Genomic DNA, 23,919 nt, shown 5'->3' on the forward strand with positions numbered 1-23,919 from the left:
TGTTATTTCCGTCCCCAGAAACATCTGCTACTGTCTGAGGCAGGATAATGGACTAGATTATTGCATCCATGTTGCTATTCCTGTGTTTTAAAAAGAGTAATTGGAGGGTCTTTAATAAAAAATGTAGGGGGGGGGGGGGGGGAAGATGTTTAGTTGATATGTCAAGCTATATAGCTGGTACATACCTAGCCAGCTCTCTGCTCTTCAGGGTACTGACGCTGCAGATCTTGTCCCTTTCTCTTAATATCCAATAGCATGCCCTCAGCCAAGTTTGTTTATCTTGCCTACAGTTTTAATGTACATTATTAAACTGTAATTTAATTTGTAATATACACCACAGCTTTTTGACAGTTTGTTGGCTTTCTGAGATGCTGAACAAAGGACTCTTAAGTTTTTCTCTGACTGACAGAGCTACACCAGGTTCGTTGCTCCGAAGGACTTCCAAGGTCTGAATGAAGGAATATAAAAAGAAGTCCAAAATTCGCTAGAACGTGTGCTGCCTTACTTGATAAAAGCCACTTGAAATTTCATTTAAGTGAAAATTCAAATCATTTTCCTAACCTCCTCAGCACTGGTTGAATCATACAATGCTGCAAGTACATTTAATGGCAGAAATAGCATAAACTCCTGGGAATGTATAAGAAAACCTGCTACTGTTGTTTCAATAAACAGAAAACAAGCTGAAAAAAACCCACTTAAAAAAATGTAGTAGAGTCTACACAGTGACATTCTAGTGGAAAGGTATGTGGTCATACTGAGGCATTGCAGCAGAGGAGAGCAGCAGGTCTCAGTGCTGGAATTTTGCCATTTAATCCTTCCTCTGGCAGATTAGCATGGATATTACATAGCCTGTGTGCATTGTTACCCACAGAAGCAAAACCTACAAGAGTTTGTTCACCTGTACTCCCCACTTTATTTATCCATTTTTTATTTCAGCCACTAATCTGCTAAGGATTTCAGCCTTTAGCTCAGGGTTAGCAGAATGGCATTGTGAGTGGATAACATCTGTTTCAGCTTTCATCCATCTAGAACACAAGCATTAATCACTAGAAATGGAGTGTGAAATGGAAAGAAGAGTTAAATGCACATTTGATTCTGAACGCTTTCAGAGAAAATGTCTTTTGGGATCTGACCAGAGGGAGAGCTTTGCTGCGCCATAGCTAGGGTTGCCAGCGCAGCTTGCATGAAAAGCTGGTCGTATTATCTGACAGAAATTCTGCTTCTTTCAGTTTGTTTTAAAGACACAATAAAACCTTGTCCTGTCTATTTTAAAAAAAATGTTAAAAAACAATTAACCCCAGAACAGTGCATCTGTTCAGTTCAATTTGGTTGTGGTTGTCAGTGTGGAGAAAATAAAGCTTCTCTTTCCAGGCTTTCTGTGCCCCAGTCGCTATCTCCAGCCCTGAGCCACTGCAGCCCCGTGCTGCAAGTGAGTAGCTGTGGCCAGGCTTTCCTGGAGCAGGGGGGCCAAGGGAATATATCAAGGACTAGGAACAATCTTTGACCAAGACACAATGGGCTGGCTTAACAGGCCGTTTCCATACAGAGTTTCTAGATTTTCACAGATCTCGGCAAGATGTGGTAGGGAACTATGCTGATTTTTTTTTTTACTGGTCTGGCATGCCTCATGGTATCTGGACTCTTAATTTTTAAGTCACTTTAAGAACAATCACCAGCCCTGCCTTCATGGGAGCAATTAGGCATAAGATACCATGACTGCTTAATTTTCTCTCCAAATTCATTTGCTATTGTACATTTAAATCTTTTTTAGTGAAATTCATCTATCTCTAGTTTGCCATTCATCTCTCTCTAGTTGGCCCTTCCATCACACTTTCTCCTTTTGTCTCGTTAAGATTTGCCTTCCTAGCTAGAAATATGAGTCTCAAAAAGCAGCACTGTTGGGAGGAATGTATAGTCGGTAAATCAGTGTTTGTGTGGTGCGAGTCAAACAGCTACTGCAGAGGGCTGTCCTGTTTCTTCAAGGAGGTTTGTTATGGGACAGAAGATTTCCTGTAAGCATGTTTTTGTAGAGTTAAGACCCACACTTTGGATGGTTAGTAGGGCTTGTGGCTGACTGTGTGTACTTCTCTGATAGTTGCATGGGGAATTTTTACAGCACAATGGGCTGAATTTGCTCTGCTTTGTGACAGGTATCCTCTCTGCATTGGAGAACATGTTGGGTGTTGTGCTGGCTTTGGAAAGCTGGAGGTGGAAGACAGCTTATATTCAGACCTAGCTGGTGATATGTGTTTTGTATGTATGCCCTTTTGTAGAGGTGATTTCCAGCTTTGCTTCTTACATTGTGAGATGCTCAGAAAACTGGCAGTTTATTCTTATTCTCTGAAGCCTTCAGAGAAGGCTTCTCACAGAATTCCTCCAAAACCATGGAGTATAATTCATCCAGAGCAGTCAATACTACCTACTTCTGTCATTTTAAAACCTCTTTTTTCATCAAGAGACAGTTAATATAGTTCATCAAGGTGTGATTTCTGCACAGTGCAATGAATTCAGCAGATTACCCGTCCCTGTTTCCTCTATCACTCCTACCCCTTGAGATAAACTGTTCTCAGCATCTACAACTCTAGAAGTCTCTGAAGAAAGTCATTGCGGCTCATTAAAAACACCATGACAACTCTTGCCCACCCATCAGGTCAGTGGAAGTGCCCTGTTTTCCAGAGCCTAAGAGAGGTGTCTCTCTAGGAACAAGAGAGAACCATGTTAACAAGTATTACTTCTCTAGCTTTTGAAAGCTGAGCCCACCTCTAACCTCTTCCAGAAGAATTACTTCATTTGGTGTCCTCCCCCTGACTTCCTTGCCAGAAGTCTTTCACTGTAGGTAGACTTAAATATATTAGTCTTACGCATCCCAGCAGCCAAACTACTGTATTCTTCAAGCTCTGTTTTCTGGGAAGTGTTTCTGCAGTCCCACATCCTTTGGTCCTTTGATTTCCTTTGGTGCTATGCTGAGAAGTGAAATAGTTAATATTTACTGGCATTACAGTTACAACACTTGTCAGCTGAGTTGGCATCCGTTCAAGTGAAGGCGAATATCAGGCAGCAGGGCAATCAGTTCAGTCTCTCTTCAGACTTGGCTTGTCAATGTGGGATAGCTATAGCAGAAAAGGAAAGGGAGAGACTTTGAACCTCTGTAATTAAACCAGTAGTTCCCAGGAGGACACTTCGTGTCTAAAATCAAGACCTGCCCTTTTTACTTCATGTTGCTGCATGAATTCTTGAAGCTATCCTGACAAAATAGAGTCTTCACCTAAAATCAGAACGTCTACTCTGGTCTAACGTGAACCATTTAATTAGACCAGTATAATAACCAGGAAAAAAATGTCTGCATAGACAAGCTCACAGGTATCTATTTATATTCACTTTGTCTCTTCCCATTTTAACAGAACTGAATTTCCTTTTACAAGTGAGCTGAGAGTGTGCCAAGCAACAGCCAGACGTTGAAATCCTTTGTGTTTTCTGGAGCTGATGCCATTTACTTGTGCTGTCAGTAAGAACCGAGTCTCTTCCCTCCGCAGAGAGCACTCCCCTACCTTTCCAGCCCCAGCATTCCTCCACTAAGCATAGTGCTCCCATACCAAGACAGCTTTTCTTTCTGTTTAAAAAAACCCAACAACCAACCAACCAAAAAAACCCAAAAAAGGAGAGAGAGGAGATGGGAAGAGAAATTACTGCCAGTTCTTGGCCTTATACTTTTAGGATTATGTTATTTAGGGTGTATCTTACTGGCCTTCTTATAAAAGAAGCATAGAAAGACCTTTATTAGGTTGGTTTTTTTAGGAAGGCAATAGCCTAAACGCAGAAATGGAGACAACATTTCTGACTGATTTGTCTCTTTCCTTTTGGTTTTGGAAGATAATATCTTCTGTTCTAAAAACTCATTGGTACTTTTAGAAACTCCTTGGGTTTTTTAAGGGAAAATCTAATGAATCCACAAGAAAACAATAGAGAAGAACAAGTCAGTGATGTGTTTATCTCTACAAGCGATGGAAATACTGAACTGAAATAAAAACATTGTTGTTTATATCAGAATAGCAGTAACTGCAGTTCTAGACATGGTAGGTAAAACATTCACTTATGTCAAGAATGTTAAATGTAAGTAAACAAAGTCTTTGACACAGGCTCTATCCTGCAGATGAACAACTGTGAGTAGGTTAAAGTTTTGCACAGAGAAATTCAATAGTAGAGGCCAGAACTGGGACCCGGTCTGATGAGGCTGTTGTTTTCCTCACCAGACCCTCCTTTCTTTCCTTTGGGCTCCATGCTTTGTACCAGCTCACAGAATAGTCTCTTTGAAACTATTTAGTATTCATCACAGATGATAGCCTCGTAATTTTGTGAAAAGTAACATCTGTTCAGGGAGAAATAGTGTGTACATGTATAAGCAGGTTTCTAAGACATGTATTTGAGAGAAGAAGAGAAAACAGTTTTGCTCAAATAGAGCTAAAACTTGCCCGCCTATTCAAAATAATCCAGTGACACAACCTCAGAGCAACCTTCTCAGGAAAAGAAAAAGAATACATACTGATCTCCAAGCCCCAGCTGACATCAAATGGTATTTCTTGATTGCAGATCTAATCCGTTATGTTTTTGCTGCCTGATGAAAAGAACTTCCTGCCACTGGCAAGTGGAATTTTTGAAAACCAATCTATATGCTAGACTACACTCTGGCTTTAACTAGCAGAGCCTTATATCTGTGCTGCTGCTGATACAGGCCCTCCTATAAGCTTTCTGATTGAGTCCAGAACTATGGAGTTTCATCTGGTTTCACTAGAAAGTTTGACAGAGTTGTGAGGAGCACAGTTTTGCTGCAGAACCATCTCAGTTGGCTGAGATGCTTGGCACAGGTCTGATGAAAATAGGCTGAATTTTAAGGTTTTAATATGACCCCACACCCATGAAGCTTCGTTTGGATTCTGCTCTGCTTTAAAAAACTCTTTTGCCCAGGGTTATTTAAGGTACTTTCGGAAAGTGATACAAATTTAGCTCTCCATATCCAAATGCAATTATTTGTGTCCCCCAGAGATCAGCTACAGAGAATATTTTATTCTGCTCTTTATTCTACTCTCCTTTGTGCCCAAGGATCTGATGGGAAGCAGGACAAGGATTAATTGCATGTCATAGAGTCCCAGGGGGTTTCCTGTTCTGGGTAGCAAGAAATCATTGATGGTCTTGAACTCTGGTTTCATTCAAATATGCATCATCAGCATTACTCCTCTAATCCTGTAGTCATGCAAATATAAATACAAGTAATAACACTTTAAACTAATGCATTTCATATATTTGTATATTTATTACAATTTCTCAGTAGCAATTTGTGTTCAAAACTATGGTATGTTTTTCACTGACTATCTTTTTTAAAAAAGGCATCTGTTCTTAGAATTTGGTCTTATTTTTAATCCCTGTGTCTTTGCCATGACAGTTCAAAGCGAATGGCTGCTACATTTAACACGGTTTGTCTTCAAAACAGTAGCATGAAACCACCACATGACAGTGTCTGATTGAAGAAAGCAGCCTTTGGCCCCGCTGGAAGGCTTGCACCCAGTGGAGGCGTGGGTGGCATATGAGGCTGAGGGTTCTGCTTGCCGTGGTGCCCCATGCAGGCTAGCTGCCCCATTTGTGGCACAGCCGTCCCCCACTAGGTGTGAAATGGGGAGGAGTAGCCTAACCCTCACTGCCAGATAGTCATTGAGGGAGCTAAGGTAGAAGGGCTAAGCAATGTGCTCCAGGGCTTGTACAAACCTAGGGAGCTATTATCAGTCAGTAGGTAAAGTGATATGTTATCCTAAAAACCTGTCTCTGCATTCCACAGTATTTTTTTCCACCAATATCTCTTTCCTCAGTCAGCAGCCTGCTCATATCTCAGATGTGTCACTCTTTTTCTTTTTTTTGAGACACATCAGCAATGTAGTTTTGAGGTAAATTTCCAGTTCATCTTTGTTTACTGCTCTTTGATTCATAACCAGAGCAGTCTCATGCACCTGGGTTCCCTTTCAGTGAAACTACATGGGAAGATGTACTTACTCTAAGAGCACATCCTAATTCACTGTAGCTGCTGATGGATGCTGATTTGATGGGTCCAAATGAACGCTAGTCTAAAACCATCTCTCTGAATTCAAATACTGTAGATGTTGCATCCTCACTAACAGTTTGTTCACCCTACGGATGTGCTCCTGCTTGGTGGTGTAGGATTAGCATGAGAAAGCCACACACTGACAGCAAGCCTGATTTAACTGTTCATGGGGATCAGGAGACAGTGGCAGTGGATCAAGTTCGTCAGGGCTGAAAACACCCAGGATATTAATAATTCTATTTGCAAAATGATGGAGCAAATGCCTACAGTTTGCTGTGGTCACCATCATAATTCCCAGGGTATTATTCCACTATTTCAAGATTGAAATAGTAGCTAAATCCAGCCATCCTCTGTGAGACCTTGTGTGGACTTCAATAGCACAGATCTAAATCCAGGTCCTCTGTGGTATAAAAGAGATGGATGTTTTGCTCTGGAACAAACCTTTGTGTGTTGCCCATTGAGGCTGTAAGTCAGAGCATGGTCTTTGATAGTGTTTTATCTGTTCTGGGGAAACATTTCTTTTCTTCTAGGCTTCACTTTTGTGTTTTACTTCTACAGTTGTAATTTGCAACAGGAACACTGGACAGGTCTCCTTGTTTGAAGCAAAAGGACAAAATACTGGCATCCCTCTGTGCAGAGAAACCAGTTAGACAGCTGGCCTTCAGCAGTAGCAGAAAATGTTATTGTACTTTCTCTTCCTGATCTCCTTCAAGCCCTTGCGGCAACTGCAGGTGTCCTGTTCATAGGAGGCATCAGCAGTAACAAAGAATCCTTAAAATGAATTGCAACAGTCAAGGAGACTTATTTTTGCTTGATCATGGATGAAGACAGAAGATGGATTTCAGAGAGCAGAGCAAGAAAGAAGCTGTGAGAGGTTCCGTAATTTATCAGAAATGAGCTGGCTGCAAGAGTGAGTCAAGAGTTGGGCAAAATAAAAGGGGTCAAGTATGAAAACAAACACATCCTGTAATGTTTGGAAGCAGCTGCAAGCTTGGAAATATGATACAGTGTTATTACAAAGCTGCTAATAGATCAGGTTTGTGACTCTCTGGCCTGACTTCCAGATCAATAGCATACACTGAGTATCAGGAACTAGATTCAATCATTTGTCAGTCAAAATGCCCCTCTCTGGAGAGGATGATGTTATGAACAAAGCAGAACTAAGCTGTAACTTTCTGTCTGCCCAGATCCAGATCTATCTCCGGACAGAGTATCAATCAGTCAATAAATAGATACCTGTAGAGAGATTGGTACTGGCTTATATGAAGATCTATCTGTCTATATAAGTCTGATAATCAAATCTTTTAAAGACATGTTTATGTTTCTTCTCATTGTAATATTTCCTGTAAGAGAACAGCACTCGGTCCAGGCAGATTAAAATTGTTGTCATCTGTTCAAAAGTTTATCTGGGGCAGGATGAAAAATAAAATAAAAAAACCCTGGCTGTTTATGAAGTTTGACTTCATATGGACATTTCCCATTAGCTGTTGAGGAAATCATGTCAGCTACACATCCTGATGTGGATGTTGCAAACTTATCCAGCCATGCAAAAAGTTCATTTACATATATATTTCTAGGCATGTATGCATATATTTACACATACATATAAGTTTTCATTTTATCCTTCAAGGCTAACAGCTAACTTGCTTTGCAATGAGCTTGAAATATGATCAAGAACAAGGGCTGTTGGAATGTTTTTGAATAGCGAATGGGTTTCATGTCATGTCTTATCAAAGGTTTTGAAATCTAGCCCAGATTTCACTGGACAGTTTGTCAGATCCTGGATATCTTGGCTGCTTTCCAGCCTGCTGCTAGCTGCAGGAGGAACCTGGCTCACCAGATCAGGTCAGCGTGTTGGGCTTCCCTCTGAGAGGAGATTTGCAGTTAGTTACTAGCCAGGCCTGCAGGAACAAACCAATAGCAACCGAACTGATCTAGTTTTCACACCAAAGCCATAATTGCAGCATTTGGCTTAATTTGCTATGTTAGACATTGAGAGGAGAATAAAATAGGTTCATGGTGCTTGATGTGAACAGCCTTCAGATAAGCCATAAGAAATTAGGACCTTGGGTAGTCACAACTCAACTTGATTTGACTCCAATTTTAGCAAGACCAAGGTGTATGGAAGAACAGTCCTACCTCCCAGCACAGACCTTAATCTAGGACTCCTGCACGTGAGCCCCCTTGAGAGAGAAGGTTTTTTTAGCGCGGGTGCAGGGTAGGAAAAGTGAGATCTGCCCAAGAAGTCTTGTTTAATACGAGATACCTAAGATCACAATTGACCTCTCTGGAATGAGGTCTGGGTAGAAGTAGTTGAAATGACACTGTTTAGACTCCTGAAAAACAGCCTTGGGGTTAAGGCTGTAGAAAGCAGGGCACCATCCAAGCATATGACAGGTCATACAGAGAAAACAAAGCAGGTAAGAACATCTGTGATCTTTTTTCTTGTTACCGGCAGGTCTTCAAAATTGCCTCCTGAAGTCTCTACTACAACCTATTGCTGGAGATTCCTTCCTGAAAGCTCAAACCCTTTTTTACAGGACCATCACAGCCGTGAGTGCCTAGTGAGCCCTTTGGAGGCTTAGCCCACTGGGTGAAATTCCTAGCCAGACTTATTTGCTTTGTAACCCAAAGCCCAGATGTGGACATTTGAAAATCTTCTGACCACAGTGTGTGGATAAAGAAAGACCTTCAGATTGTTTACTTACTCCATCTTCTTTAGTACTGCTCTAGGCAGGGAGCACGGTGCTGCAATGGCCAACATCCATCATTCACAGAAATGTCTCCTAAGCTGCACTCAAGGAAGTCCATAAGGACTATTGCAGGGAGAAAACAAGACAGCAGAAAAGGAGATGAAATACAAAGCAGCAGGATCTAAACAAGATCTTAGAATTATGTTATCTACCCATCTCAGCAGCAGACAGGCAAGAAGGAAGGAGCTGGCCTGTGTTAGTGGATGGTGAATATATTAGCTAGGAGGTAAGTTCTTGCTAGCAAAACATGCAGGAAAAATTACCTCTTCTAACAGAGGAAAAAAAGACTCAGCCAGAAACATTATCTCAGCAGGGAACACACACTAACGTTCAGGAGATGCTAAAGTAAACAGAAGCACAGTCTGCAGTATCAAAACACAGTGATGTTGTGCTCCTCTTGATGCTTGCCCACGGCCAGATGTAAAGTCTTCATGCTGCTGCTTCTATGCTCTGCAATGTGCTGTGAAACTTGATGCAAAGCCCATACTCCCTCTGAATCTGTTACTCAGCGTGCAGCCCCCTGTGTAGAGTCCCAACTTTCAGCAGTCATCAGTTGCTGAAAATTTTCCTTCACCTTTTGCCACAAGAGTACCTCAATCTCCAGTGGCTCCCAGGGAGATATTTGTGTTTTTTCTAACTTCCCCAGAGACCCATTCTAGCAAACTTGCAATTAGGAACCTGGTTTAGCAGCAGCTCTGTTTTTCAAAATGTAAAATGAGCAAACATGTTTAGCTGTGGACTTAATTTTCCAGAGCTCTAAACAGACGAACTACCATTTCTTAACAAGAAACTCCTGCTCTATCCAGCTATGGTATTAAAAACTTTTTGCTAAGGAACTTTGCAGTGGAAAATGCATGCGGGTAAAAGTGATCTTTTTCTTATCATTAATTGTGTACAGTTGTGTTGAAGCTTATGGATAATGATAAAGACCTGTGTTCAGTAACTTCTTTTTTAACTAATTTGTTTTAAAGCTTCCCGCTTCTTGTCTTGCTATGTGTCCATGAGCTTAAGGGCAAGTGAGCTTCTTGAAATGCTAACAACCTAAGAATCGTTCATATGATGTCTGATTAATGTGGTTATGGTTGTAGAGACATTGTACTAATTATGACAATATGAATATGATTGTTCCTCTCAATTTCTATTTTAATAGAGGCCAATAAATATATCTGATGGCTTTTATGGTATTTAATAACCTTTACAGTCATAAATGGGGGCTTGTAGAACTATTGTAGATATGTCGTGAGATACAGGGAAGCATAAAATGCAAGTCTTCTGGACAATGCAGAATGAGCATATATTTGCATTTCACATAGGTGGGATCTGATCTCTGTTGCGGGGAAGAAGAACTCAGCAGTTAGCAAAAGGTGAAGGACTCAAAAAGGAAGATGCAGGGGAAAGTTTCAGTTATTTGTTAGAGCAAAAAGCAGGCTGCTGACCTGAAAGAACTGAGTGATCTGTCTGTTGCTGCAGCTCATCTCCCCATCTGCCTTTATCATAATTTTTAAACAGCACTTACACTGTGTTGTTGCACATCTGCTAGGGTTGTCATAAAAAGATGTTAGATACTGTTTTTAAGTGCCCTGACTATTAAGTTCTCTGGGTTGCATTATTGGATTGTAAGGACTGGAGCAACACAACTGAATCACTTTGACTTCAGCCTCCCAACACTACAATTACAGGATATTGTGCTTTGCTGTTTTTGTTACCCTTGCTTATGATAGAGTTCACAGCAGTTTACAAGCCCTCTTAGGACAGAGTTATATTGCTGTGGTGAGAAAGGTAAGTGTTGCGAACGCTGGCAAATGCCCAAAGAAAATATCACAGCTGCAGACCTAAAAGGTAGGCTGCTTTCTTGCAAAGGAGAATTGAAGCCAGAAGGGACCTCAGCCCTAACTGCTAGGTACATCCGTCAGAGAGCTTTTATCAAAGGGATGTGTCATATCTGGGGGTCACTGATGAATTAGCTTGAGAGCTCAGGTGGTGTTAGGACGGAAGCTGGTGCACACAGCACACCTCACCCCAAATGCAGAAGTTGGGTCATGAGCTTTGTACTGCACAGCCTACCCCGTTGGGTAGGTACATCCACATAAAGTGCAGGCGGCACAGGCAAGGAAATCGTAACCAGCAGAGCCTGAGCACCCATGTTGTCTTCTGAATGGCTGTTAACAGAACAGACACTAGAGGGCTGTGGACAATAGTCCTTACAAATATTAGTGTTTGCATGGTTCGGTTTCCCCACTTTCTGTAGCAGATTTGTAAGAGGGAGAACGGGTCCAGGTCCTGTCTTTGACAGGCAGGGTAGTAATGGATGTTGCTCTTCTTGTCTAAGTCAGTGTCAGAGGACCATCTGGTGCAAGGTCTGAAGCCACAGCAAATCCAGTTTCGGGGCTCCCTGAACCATGTCAGAAATGCCATGGCTACATGATGCAAAGCATCATTCTGGTATAAATTTTCCCAAAATACTGACAGTTTAACTGGTAAGCCTTTCGCTCTGTGTATCCACACATGTCACTAATGCCACATGCACCGTCTTAGAGCACATCGGAAAACAAAGTATTCTTTACAAGGATCTCTAACTGTTTTGACAGAAAAAGTTTTTGAATGCGCAGTTTTTTAATCAAATGAGCTCTGTGTGGCAGTGAACAGATGAAATATTAATAATCACAGAATGATTGCCTGAGAAGAAAATAATCTAGTGGAAAACTTCAGTCAAAACACTTTTAAAAGGATTTTAAAAACTTTTAAAACAGAAATCCTTGGGAAGTGGACTCTGAGTCCCACTGTGATTTCTGCAGGGATGTTAGACACCCTATCTCTGTACCAAAGTAGCCGAGGAGCCCCTTCTGTTGTTATGGCTGGACAAAGCCAATCTAGATGCAGGTAGCAGGATCAATGTCAAGCCCATGGTTTCAAAAAAAAAAGCCATTTGGACCAGGCAAGGTGTTGGCAAACTAGCAGCTGCATTTGAGTGAGCCAACCCTAAAAGCAGGCAGCGTGAAGGGAGCGTGAGGTACAGAGAGGAGCGTGGTATGGCTGAGACCAAACAGGGCAGGAGGCAGCAGGGAGAGGCAGTATGAGCCAGGTAAGCTGCTTCAGCCTTCGACAGGACGGCTCTGCATGGCGATGCCCTGAGCCAGGGTGACGAGAAGCCTTGGCTCACGCTCGTTCTGGCATCTTCGTGCAGTGCCCTGCACCATGGCACAGTACAGGCTTGCCCTCAGGGTAAAATTTTGGGGACGGTTAAGTCAAAATCCCAATTGACTTGAAGGCAGCTGGAATCATGGCAACTCTCCATGCCTTGCAGTTGGATGGCAGAAATCACTACAAATACAGGTGAATTTAATAATTACCTGCCTATGCAGGTAAGTAATTCAAGGGCTTATTTAATGGGTAGAGAAGGGCCATAGTGCCTCTTGAGTAGCAGGAATAGCTTAGGCTGTGGGATCTCTTCATAATTTAGTTTATAATCTGTTTATAGCCCTGTTTTGTACTAGAACTTCTAGGAAAGAGCAAAAATAGATGGTGAATTTTCTCTCCAGTACCATGCTGTACTCCTAGCTAGGTGTAGTGCCTATTGTTCCATGTCCTACTGGGCTGACTAGGAGAAAATCAGCTACCTCTACTAGCTAGTATTAGGTACGTGGACTTAAGTGATGCAGGGTGTAGCCATGTTGTCCGTGGATGGGCTGTAGTTGGCTGGAGGTAGTGAAAGAAAGTGTGTCGGGGTCCACACTGAGCTTGCAGCTTTAGTTGAATTCAGGATTTTTCTCTTACATCTGGGAAACCTCTTTAATTAATGAGTTATTGCTTTTTAGAGTTGGAAGCTGGCTTCCTGGGTAGCATGAGGAACATCAGAGCTGGTGGGTCTTTGTCTTGGTTTAGAGGCTGCACACCCTGCAGTGAAAAAGGATCTAGCCTTTTCTGTGAAGGGTGGGGTAGCAGAGCACTTCAGGCAGCTGGTTAAACGCTTCTGGGTTCTGAGCTGCGCGCTGTGTTTAGCACCAAGGGCTCAGCTGCACACGGGTGATTCAGACTTGGTGATGGAAGTCAGACACACATGTTGGTCATGTTATCTCCTGTCATATGACTGTAGTTTCATAAAGTGTGGGTGCCTTTTAATGCTGCCGCTCCGAGTCTGGGTGGACTTTTGGCATTACCTTCTCCCTGGGCAATGGCGGAGGCGTGAAGCCCTGTTTGGCTTCCTGTTCTTGGTCCAGCATCAACCCGTGGGACCCGCGGGGTGGAGGGAGAGGAAGCATCAGTTAAACGTGTGTGGCTGGGCCGTTTTCTGTGTCTGATGTTCTACCAGATACTGTGCTGCCTGTAGAGTCCTGCCTCCCCCGAGGGGCAGGCAGGCTGCGGCCAGGGATGCGGTGATTGGACTGTCCTCTCGTCTGGAGGAGCTGAGGGGTCCCTGCTTGCCGTGGGATGGATTTTTCGCTCTGGATGCACAGGCGAAGCTGGGAGCGTGCCCGGCTGCGTGTCAGGGCTGTATATTGCATGGGCGCCTTTGAGTCACGGCGGCGGCGGCTTATGGCTGGATGCTGAGACAAAGTGCTCCTGCAGCTGGAGGGCTTCAGCGCGGCGATTTCCCCAGGTTGACTTTCATTGCCTTGCACACGGCGTCAGCGAACCCCAAGGATGGCTAGTTGCTTGCTTGGGGTGGGGGGTGGGGGTGTCTGCATAATTTTTTGGGGCGTTTGGCTTTTTTGCTTTATTTACTCTTGTCTCGGCTTCAGCCTCTCCCTGTGTCGAGAAGAGGGAAAGAAGGAAACTCCAGGGGGAAAATAAACCAAACCGAGCCGGGCTCCAGCCGGGTCGGCGGGGTGAGAGGGGGGCGCTCCTGCGGGCCCCTGCAGCCGAGTACCGCGCCCGCTCCGCGCCGATCCCGCCCGGATTTTGCACGTTTCCTTTCTTTTTTTCCTCCCCCCCCCCCCCCGCCTTCTATTTTTCCCTCTATTCCCCGCTCCCTTCCCTCCCTCCCCGGCGCGGTTGGATCAGTCTTTTGGTATTTCCTGCCGCCGCCGCCTCCCCCGCGCAGCTGCCCGGCCGCTCCCGCCGCTCCGCGCTTCCCGTGCGGCGGCTCCGCGGGGCCCACGCTGCCCCGGCCATGCGGGCGGCGCGGCGGCGGCGGGGCGCGCCGTGCTGAAGGCGGCGCCGCGGGGGCTTGGTCGCCCCGAGCAGGTAAGCCACGCCGGGCGCCCCCTCCTCCAGCCGCCGGGTCGGCGGTCTCGGAGCCCTTCAGCCCCAGAAGCCGCTTCTTCCCCCGCGCCATCCTCTCCAAAATACCTTCTAAAACCAAAGACGTGTGTCCGTACTCGCCCACGCCCACCCCCCCCACCCCCCATCGGTTCTTCCCGCAAAGCCAGCCCTTCTTCTCGCCCCCCCGCGCAGTCCGGCTGCCGATTTTTAAGCATAACGTTGCGCCCCCAGATTCATCTTGGGAGAAGAGTGATTCCAGTTTGGAGGCTGAGCGTTGGCAGCACTGGGAAGGCAACCCCGCGGCCCCTGCCCGTGCTTTGTGCCCAGTTTGCGGGTAGCGAGGCAGCTTTGCCGTTTCTGTGGGTGCCTGTTGCAGTTTGGGGTTTGCGGTGGGAGCTGTGGGATGCCCCCCCGTCCCCCTGGCACCCCTGCGTGCCAGGGCTTGGCCGGCTGGTGTGTGGCTGGCGTGGCGTGGGGGGCTGCAGGCTGTCAAGGTGACATCATTTCTTTACACGTGTGGACGTACCTGGTCGGTGGAACCCGTTTTTAATGTACTTCAAGGATGGTGAGGAAATAGTAAGGAGACTGCACTGATGCTGTCTACGTGTAAGTGAGGATAGTAATTGTCTTTCCTATAGGCACTTGTACAGATACTATACTGGAGACCATTTGCATTGTGAGCCAACTTGGGTAGACCTGAGTTTGGAAATGCTTTTAGCTTGCAATAAGTGAAGCGAGGCAGCGTTCCTGGAGAGATGAATATATACGCGTATACAACTGTCCGCTGGATCAGAAACCATGTTTTCTGAGTGCTATGCAAACCCGAAGTGCTGTAGTGTGAAACAATTGTTTAACTTAAGTGGGGAGGAAACTTCTTGAAGCTGTGTAGTCACCTGCTCAACTTCATCCAGCTGCAGCAGTATCTTTGTTGTCAAAATATTCCCTCCCTCTCTTTGCACTGATGCACAAAATAATAGTATTCAGCAACATCTGTACAACAGAGAGCAGCCACTGCATTGGATGTGTCCCTAGCTGCCACCTTCCCTCCCTGGCAGCAAGTTTCCAAAGAGGTGTGAGTGGGGAGGGAGGGAGAGAAGCCTGAAGTCACACTCAGCAGCATCTTCCCCTCTGTGCATGGTAAGTTTTCTTCCAGGAGTGCAGAACGGGTGTTCTCCACAGGGCAGCTCATGATGGGATGGTAGGTGGCCCTCAGAGTGTGCTTGCTCCAGCCTGGCGAGGAGAGTGATGGATGAGCTGGGCCAAAAAGGTGTGAGGGCTGTGAGGGAGTCTGGTCCAGCGTCAGGGGTTACTTTGTGCCACTATTGATCGAGGTGGCAACAATTCAGCCGTTCAAGGGGAAAAATGCAGGCCTTGGTCCTGCCTGCAGCCTGGTTTAGTCTGAAGAGGACAATGTGAACCTAAGGAACGATTTAATCATGGTGCGACATGAATGTAACTGAAAGGTGGATTTACTGCTGTAATCATTTCATGGTACTTAATTTAATTTTCATGTGCTTTATCGCTAGACTGATTCATCAGGTCAGTGGGAGGGAGGCTTGTACAGTGCAGGTGGTTCAGTTTCCATTGCTGGGTTAGGTATTTAGCAAGGTGCTTTCTTGACTACAGCAGGGAAGAAATGGCTCTGTGTCCGACATGGTGCTGTGGTTTGCAATCTGGGGTTTCTTTAGGGAAAGGCCATTCCTGTGGTCTGTAATGGGCAGTGTTTGAAGTCAGTGTGCTGTGTTTAGGGCAAAACTCAGACTCAACATAATTCATCTTGTGTTCATAAATCATAAACGTGTTAGTGAATCTGATGTGAATTGGGTTAGAGTCACTTCATGTCCAAGGGACCTGTTACCTGCTGGAGGCAGCTCTGAGACTGTTGGTGTTGCCAGTGGCAAAGGTCTTTTAGGGCTGGATCAGGGGCTTAAGAGGCAAAAATGAGACGGCCTAGAACTGTGTCAGTAGGATCCTGCAGCTTCTGAGCTATGGAGCCCAGACGTCCCTCTGGAACTGCACAGAGTTGTGCTATTTGATCTCGTCTCTTATTTGGGGAAAAAGCTGCATTTAGTGTTTCTTCTCCTGACCTCCCTGCCTTTTGAGCGTTAATAGCAGTGTTTTCTCAGCCAGAAATGCTGCTCCTTACGCCTCCGCTCCTCAATGTGCGATGTCTCTGGCAGCACATTGTAGGTGTTTGTGCATGCCTGCTATGGTTACTAAGGTAAAGGAAACACAAGCAGCAGCTCAGGGAATGGGAACAGACAAAAAAATCCTCAAAAAATATGGGCATATCCCTTGTTCTCTAGTCTCAGATAATTTTGTGTTGTGTTTGTAGAGCTGCAGTTCAACTTGTGCCATTATTTTCTTTATATTCCTTTTGGACTGAAGGATTTATAGAAATGTAAATCAAACTCTCGATTGAAAAGGCTCTTTTCTCCTCCTTGTTTCTAGGTGTACACCTGGGCTTGCTTTTTGAAATTTGTCACTGAGGTCTGTGCTATGGGCTAGTATCAATAACCTTATGCTGGCAGCCTTCTTGATAATAGTTTTTGAGTTTTTATATGTGTTTTGTTAAACTGCAAGCCAAGCTGTGATTTTTTGGTGATCAGCTGTACGGTTGTGTGAATTTGGGTGTTCTGGCAGGCCAGTTACCTTAGGCATGATTATAGTATCAGTGTAAAATTAACCAACTAAAGGCAAAAGAGAAATACACACATCCTCAATAAACTGGGCCATGTGTAGCTATCCTTGGGGGGGGTGGGGGGAGCCTCAACATCGAGTCTGCCTGCTTCATCCTATCTAATCTTTTAGTGAATCAATCAATGTGAAATTGTACCCCCAAGGAATAATGTAATAGCTGTTTTGTGTGTAATCCCAAAATGGTACTACTGTAGTAGAGTCCTGAAGGGTGTGCTGTCTAAATTGATCAGCAGAGGCTAAATGAAAGCAGACTTGCTGCTTATCTGTAAGATGCAGAGGAGAGGCATTAAGTGATGAAATGTCTAGTTCTGTGTTGAGTGGAAAGCTTGAACGTAAACTTGGTCTTTCTGCATCCCAGCACTTCAAGCGCAAAAGCAGTATCCTGCTAGTGCTCCTTCAGTTTTCTCACTGCAAAAACATGAGATTGTGCTAAAAGGCACTTTAACTTCCATGCTGATGTAGTTTGCTCCAGACAAATGTTTGCATTTTGTTGCCTCTTCCCACCTTCAGTGCTGCAGAAAGTTTGGCTTTTGTTAGTTTTGTTGTTTGATGCTGCTTAAGAGTGCAAAGCCTACACTAACATTGCACTATTCAATTGCTTTGTTCTTTTCTCAGATTATAATGACAGGGAGTTCTGTCCTCACAGCAAACAATTGCCATGTCCCAGTGAGGAGGCGCAGGGAACTCTACTGTATTGCATGGTGTCGGTAACTGTTACTCACTGTGGGTAATCCTGGCACAATGAAAAGAACAACTTAATTTAAAAAAAAACTTTTCTTTTTGCCTTTTTTTTTCTTTGGTTTTTTTTGGCATGCATCAGGAGAGAATCACTTTTATGTACTAGTAGGAGGTGACCAAGGATTTTTGACACTTTATCAAACACTGTACTGTTGGCTCAGGGAGCTGCTGCTGGCTCTTCTGTAAAATCCCTGGAAGCTGAATGTGAAATAACCACTGGATTAATGCTGGGCAGAGGGGGAGTGGGGGGATTATTCTGGTAACCTTCTGGAATGGATACAAATAGATGAAATTTCCATGTTATAAGATGAATCTTTCAGCCTTTTGCTGTGTTGCTTTGAAAAGAACTTCGTGCAATGCTGCAAGCTTGACAGTTGCTGATACAGTGAATAATTTTTTTCCCCTTACCTTACTAAGGAAAGAAATCTATGTTTGCAGGTCATTTAATGACCTTTTCTTTCATATGTAGATCAAAGACAGTTCAGGTCTGAGCAATATATATATTTTTTTTTCCTATAAAGTTGTAAATCCTTACCTGGATTACGAAGGCTTTCTGTGAACACTGAATGCACTATACAAATTGCAACACTAGTGGGCAAGGCAGTAATTTAAGCTGCCTTCCATGGACCATGGACTCTGTTATTGTCAATCTAGAGCAGGACACAAGTATGTAAGGCATGAAATACACTGTCTTTGTATTTTTGAGTTTGGTTTAAAATAGATTTTCTTCTTTCTGTTTTAACATCTGTTAATTTGGCCCAACCTCCTTGTCTTGCTCTGCCTTTGTAACAGGGGAGATGTAATTTGATAAGAATAGATAGAAATGGATTTTTTTTGTTTTGTTTTGTTTTAATTCAGGTTCAGTGGATGCAAACCAGGCCCCATATTTTTTTGGCTGATGATCCACCCAGGCTTTGTTGCCTGAAATCAAACTGCTGTTTGCTTTTCCCAAATTTCTCTCTGGACTCCAGGTCATGGGAGGCACATTGACATACTCATTTATTCGTACATGTATGCATTACAGTCGACTTGGGGAGGTCTAGTTGTGGACAGGGCTGGAGGCTGTGTAAACCAAGCCCAGACTATCAGGCATCTAAACTAATTTTTCCAAGCTGGTATTCAAGTTCTGGCTTGTGGAAACTCGGTATAGGTACTGAAAGCATTCTTTTCCAAGAGGGTGAAGTGTGCTGAGAAGCTGGGAGGATCCCCTAGCCATTAGCGTATGTGAGAAGTGTGGTGTAGGGTCTCCTGTTCCTGAGTGCCCCAAGAAGGTACGTGGCCAGGGTGTGTTAGCATCAGCTTCCCATGCCTTTTTCATCTTCTGTCTGCTTGGATTATATGTTCTATGGTGTCAAGGTCTATCTTTTGTGGTAGGTTCACAGAATATCTAGTACAATGTGGCCTTGGCTTCTGCTGGGCCTTTCTGTGATTATAAATAAAAGTAATCCCATTGTGTAAGCAAGATACTGAGTAACTCCTCTAAATTATCTGAGAAAGTGGGTGCAACAGTGCCAGTTTTATTCTCTCCTCTGAACAGGTGCATCCTCGTGAGGAGATAAAAGGTAGGTAGGGACCAAGTGAGAAACATTGAGCAACAACCAACTGTGATTCAGAAGCAATTTAACCACAATAATTCCTACAGTGCTAAAGATTCCTTTTCCCAGAAATGCATAATATGCTGCGCTCTGCTGTAAAGCTGTTGTCAGCTGACATCATTGTGTTAATATAAGCCTTGCTGTTATCCACAAGATACACAGTTAGAGAGCAGTTCTATGCTGGCTGCTAATTTTTGCTAATGTTCTCCCGATTGTTGAACAACAATATAATAAAGATATTTCCTGGTTAGTATTTTATTCCTGATGTCTGGTGTGCTCACATTGTGTTAAAAATAATGCTTCTACTATCAGTTCAAATATTACCAAACCAGTGTTTGATTTATTTATAAGAACATAGAATGACCATTTATGAAGAGCCTGCATTGGATACTTCTTGTAGATGCTTTGGTTTCGGTTTTTTTGTTGTGGGTTGTTTTTTTTTTTCCCCTCTGAGTAGCATTGTAGAAATTAATTGCTTTAAAACAGACTGAACTTCTAGGGAAGATCGGTGTTTAAGATTTTCACATCCTTCCGTGGCACAGATGTGAGTAGGCATGGAATCCACGTCTGCACTTTGTCCTCACAAATGAAATTACTTTGCCTGCAATGAGATTGCTCTAAACAGGGACTTGTGTGAGTCAGTGTTTGCTGAAATGAATCTTCTAAGCTTTTACCACTTAGACCGTATATTTATTAGAAGATATGTAAATGTACATGGCTTCTTACCTGATTTCCTCTTGGCCTCCTGTTTTGTGTTTGATATCCTGACCCTCTTGAAGTCTGTGTGTTTTCCTGTCGATTTCATGGCGACCAAGTGCTTTTTATCGCCTGTCTCTTTCAGAGAAATCACATTAATAATACATCGCTAGCCTGCGAGAACTTCTCCTGAAAGCACACAAAGGCAATCATTTGCCTTGTTATTCTGTAAAATGCAAATTCTTTCCTCATGCAAAAAAAGAAACTTTGTTGAGGTGAATGAAGTGAACAGGGAATTGGTGTTCAAGTACTGTCTCCCCAATGCGAAAGGAACATTGTGCTATCATTGAGATTCTCCTGTTTTTTCTTGGAGATGTGGTATTGAATTTGGAAATAGAATTTGAACAATTTTCAGCTGAACATCTCACTTTTATGCTTGCTGAATAGATACAAACCCTTATTGTTTAATGGCTAGATTCACTTTTAACTGTATAGAGTTTTATAAAGGTAAGATAATAGCTCTGAAAAAGTAAGACTTTTTTTTCTAGACACTATTTAATTTACCATAATTATATTAAGTGCTAAATTGAAAGAGGCTTTTCTAGTTAATATGAGGATAATGAGTAGTTGTGCATTATTAGCATAGCCACAATGAGGGAAGAAAGAAGAGATTTAAGTTTTGCTTCAGAGAGAAAGTAGTCTGCCTGAGTGTGGTCCTTAATAATTTATTTTCCCCTCTCTATTGCTGACTCCCAAGTTTTGCTAGAATAGCTTTCTGCCCTTTGTACCTCAGGGACGTAGCAGATATTTGAAAGGAAACAGTAGGCGCTCCAAATGAAAATGTCTGTGGGAATCGAGTGAAGGAGCAGATTGCACCTTGAAGCCGAGCCTGGAGCTCCATAAGCAGGGGAACTGCATGGGAAGTGCTATTGCAGGAGTCAGCTCTGAAAGCACTGGGCTGTAGCATGGCTCTCCAGAGGCTGCTGCTCCCTCCACGCTTCGCCCACGCTGCAGAGCAAGGTGTAGGTTGCTGCTGTGTTGTGCTTGTGGCAAGCTGGAGCAGCTCGGGCTGGCCGGGCTGCAGGCCGCTTCCCTCCTCTTTGAGGCCCTGAGCAAGTCATGAGGTGCACGGAGTTGTGTATCGGCTGAAAACTCACCAGCTCTTTGTTTTGGCATGTTTGGTGCAAATGAGAATGGCATCTTTATGCTTTTAATGTGGAGCTGCTGTAAGCACGCTCTCGCTCTCCGTGTGCATAAAAGTGATTTATTTGGGACAGGATTTCACTGGGTTTTCAGAAGTCAAAGCTGTCAAGGGGAAACCAGAGCATTTCCTTGGTTTTTCACCTCTGTACTTTGGGGTCCGAGACACCACTTCTCTGCAGAAGTCATCCACTGGCTTCTCTTGCTGTCGTGCTAGGGCTGCTGCCAAGCTGATCCCCAGGGGCTTGTCCCGTACAAACATTTGTCTTCTGGGAATTACACTTGAGCCGTTCTCTTACCTCTTAAAGTGTATCAGAGTGTGTGTGATTGTACTTGACACTTGTGGTCTGGGCTGGATGTGAACCTCTGGGGAAAGGCAGTGTGTGAATTACTTAATCTCTTGAGTGTTCCAGTCCCCTACCTAAAAAGCATTAAGCAATACGGGGCTTTTTGCTTGATTTTATAGAGGGTCTGTGTCAGCCTTACTTGAACTTCAGAAAGCTGAGTATTTTGAAATTTTTAAAAGTTCATAACCTTGTTCCAGATTTCTATTGCAATATGGGAAACTTACACCATTGTAAGCGGTGTGTGCTTCTCAGTGGGTCAGAAATATTCCCAATAAATGTTCTGTTTTCTTGTCTTCCCTCTCTCCTTCCATCCCCCCGTTAATTTGGTATTTCTGGATTCAGACAGGTTGAGGCAATGAAAGTAGGATGATTTTGTGGTTAAGGCCTTTGGCTTTGTATCCAGGAGACCGATGTTGGTTCCTGCTGCCATCGCAGGCCTTGTGTAGCTGTGGGGAGATGGCTCACACCCCTGCACCTCTGTCTGCATTGGGAAAATAATGAGCAGAAAGTAAGTTCTGGGGTTGCGTTTTTATTTATTTTCTTGTGTTGCTGGCCTACAAGACTGTTATGAGGGTAGGGAGAGGGTCTGATCTCTTCTCTGTGTCATTTGGCCTTGTCTGCCTGTCCTGTCTCAGCCAGAGCATGCCTACGTACTCTCTGAATAAAGCTAGTGGGAAACCTTCACGCCCCTATCTTTTTTTTTTTTTTTTTCACTGCCACTTTTCTGTCCTGCCCTTTGCTTTCATTTAACGTCAAAATTAAATGGTGAGTTAAATAGTATAGCTCTTAATAATGTCTTGAAAATGAGCTGAGCTGCATACATAGATGGTGCCCGTAGGAAGCCTGGAATGGTACTGTAGTATGTTTAATATGCAGTCCTGCTGTGCTCTAAGCTGTTGGCTCAGTGAGTCCATCCTAGATGAGCCATAGATGAGACGCCCAGTACTGTAAATACCTGTACTCTTTAGTTTTGAGTACCAGAAAATGAAACAGCATACGAAATAATAAAAAAAGTTTTATTTTACTGAAGTCAGTAAAACAATTTTTTCTTCAGGCTAATTTGGAAATGGACCTTAGAAGAATTAAGTGGGGATTAAATGCAGTGTTTAGGTGCTAGAAAAGTTTTAACAATCAACGCAAGCTGCCCATTGCGGGCTGCCCTGCTGTCTGCTTGTAGTGCAGTGATGTGCAGCACTCGGGCAGCCTAGAGAAAAGGCTCTGCAGCACTTGGCGTGGTGATCTTGTAAGGTGCTTATGTGGTGAGTAAGTGGGCTCAGGCAGGAAGGCTGGAGTCTGCTTTTTTGAACAGTTCAGGGGTTTTTTGCATCCTGGATTTTTAAAGGCAAAAGTATCAGTCGTGTTGATCTTACTTGACTTCGCATCTGCAAGCCACAGGATTTTAGCCTGGGGTTCTTACCTCACGTCTAGTGATTTCTGGTTAAATTCAGCATATATCTTAGGCATGCAGTGCATTTTGATTTTTGTTGGTGATTCTTTTGTGTTCTTCAGCAATGTGTGGAAAGGGTAATTATCTTTACAATAAAAGATGTGTACTTTCCCTCTAATCTGGCTTTTTTTTAGCTTCATTTTTTTCCAGCTTTCTGACATCTTTTCCCTGTAATTGCAGTCTATGATCAGATGATCCTTTAAGTATCTTTGTTTGGTTAAGTAGGTTGAACACCTTAAATCTCACATTGCAGTTGATTTAAGACCTGGAGACAGTGTTGTGGTTTTTTTGCTGGGTCCTTTCCAATTTTTCATTATACAGTATTTCAGGTAAAGGTAAAGATTGCATGTGTTATGCCAGCAGTGATTTTGCAGCTGCCACATGCAGAAGTAAGGCTCTATGCTGGCTCTTGCTGGCTTTGGTTCACACACACCTCCCCCTTGCCCCCCTTGTTAATGCTTCCAGGAACTGAGCAAGCCCTGTTCACCCATGGTGTTGCACTTGACATCCAGGCTCTGTTGGTTATCTGTAATTCTTTGTAAACCAGAGCCATTTTGGAAAACTAAGGTATGTGTCTGGAAAGAGAGGAGGGGGTGTTTTGGTCTGGTATGTATCAACACAAGGTTATTTATCACACATTGTGCTCTCTGCACTCTTAATAATCTGCAGATGTTTTGCCAGTAATAAAAAGGTCAAGGAAAAAAGTTGCTTCCTACAAATCATGGCATTTGATTGTTCTTATTATTAAACAGACCATGGTTTCCTTGCAACGAAATTTCAGCGATCCACAGCTTTGTTAAAGGTGAATTATCAGCTGGTACAAATACATGGGAATAAAAGATAGAGCAGCTTTCCCAGCCATCCTTTGTATGCCACTGGTCCCTGTTCCAGTGACTTGTCCTTTTGTGAAGTAGGGTATAGGGAAGATGAAAGAAAAAATGTGCCTTGAACATTGAATACAATAGCGAAAAGAAATGATGGGAAGTCGATACTTGGAAAATTAAACATTAAGTTGATTTAAAAGGCTTCTAGAGTCATCTCTCTGCTCTCAGGCTCACAAGATCTTATATATGCTTATTTTTTAGCAGTGGTTTTCCATGTTACCTATTAAGAATCCTCTGTTACTTCAAGTATAGTAATTCACTGAAATACA

The 23,919-nt window shown here is 43.5% G+C and overlaps 1 protein-coding gene across 3 annotated transcripts in view; it reads left to right on the plus strand.

The window, feature by feature from the left end:
* OSBPL5 (oxysterol binding protein like 5) overlaps positions 1-23,919 on the plus strand; it is a 184,237-nt gene that overhangs the window by 27,764 nt on the left and 132,554 nt on the right. The window contains exon 1 of one of the 3 annotated variants that reach the window (XM_037402496.1): positions 13,267-13,438. The exons of 1 other annotated variant lie outside the window; for it this stretch is intronic. The gene's annotated coding sequence lies outside the window, so the exon portion shown is untranslated. Of the gene's footprint in view, positions 1-13,266; positions 13,439-13,848; positions 14,026-23,919 lie in introns of those variants that run through there. One more of the 3 variants, XM_037402497.1, reaches the window with a different exon arrangement.

Source organism: Falco rusticolus, chromosome 10, assembly GCF_015220075.1.
Source record: "Falco rusticolus isolate bFalRus1 chromosome 10, bFalRus1.pri, whole genome shotgun sequence".
Classification (NCBI taxonomy): Eukaryota; Metazoa; Chordata; class Aves; order Falconiformes; family Falconidae; genus Falco; species Falco rusticolus.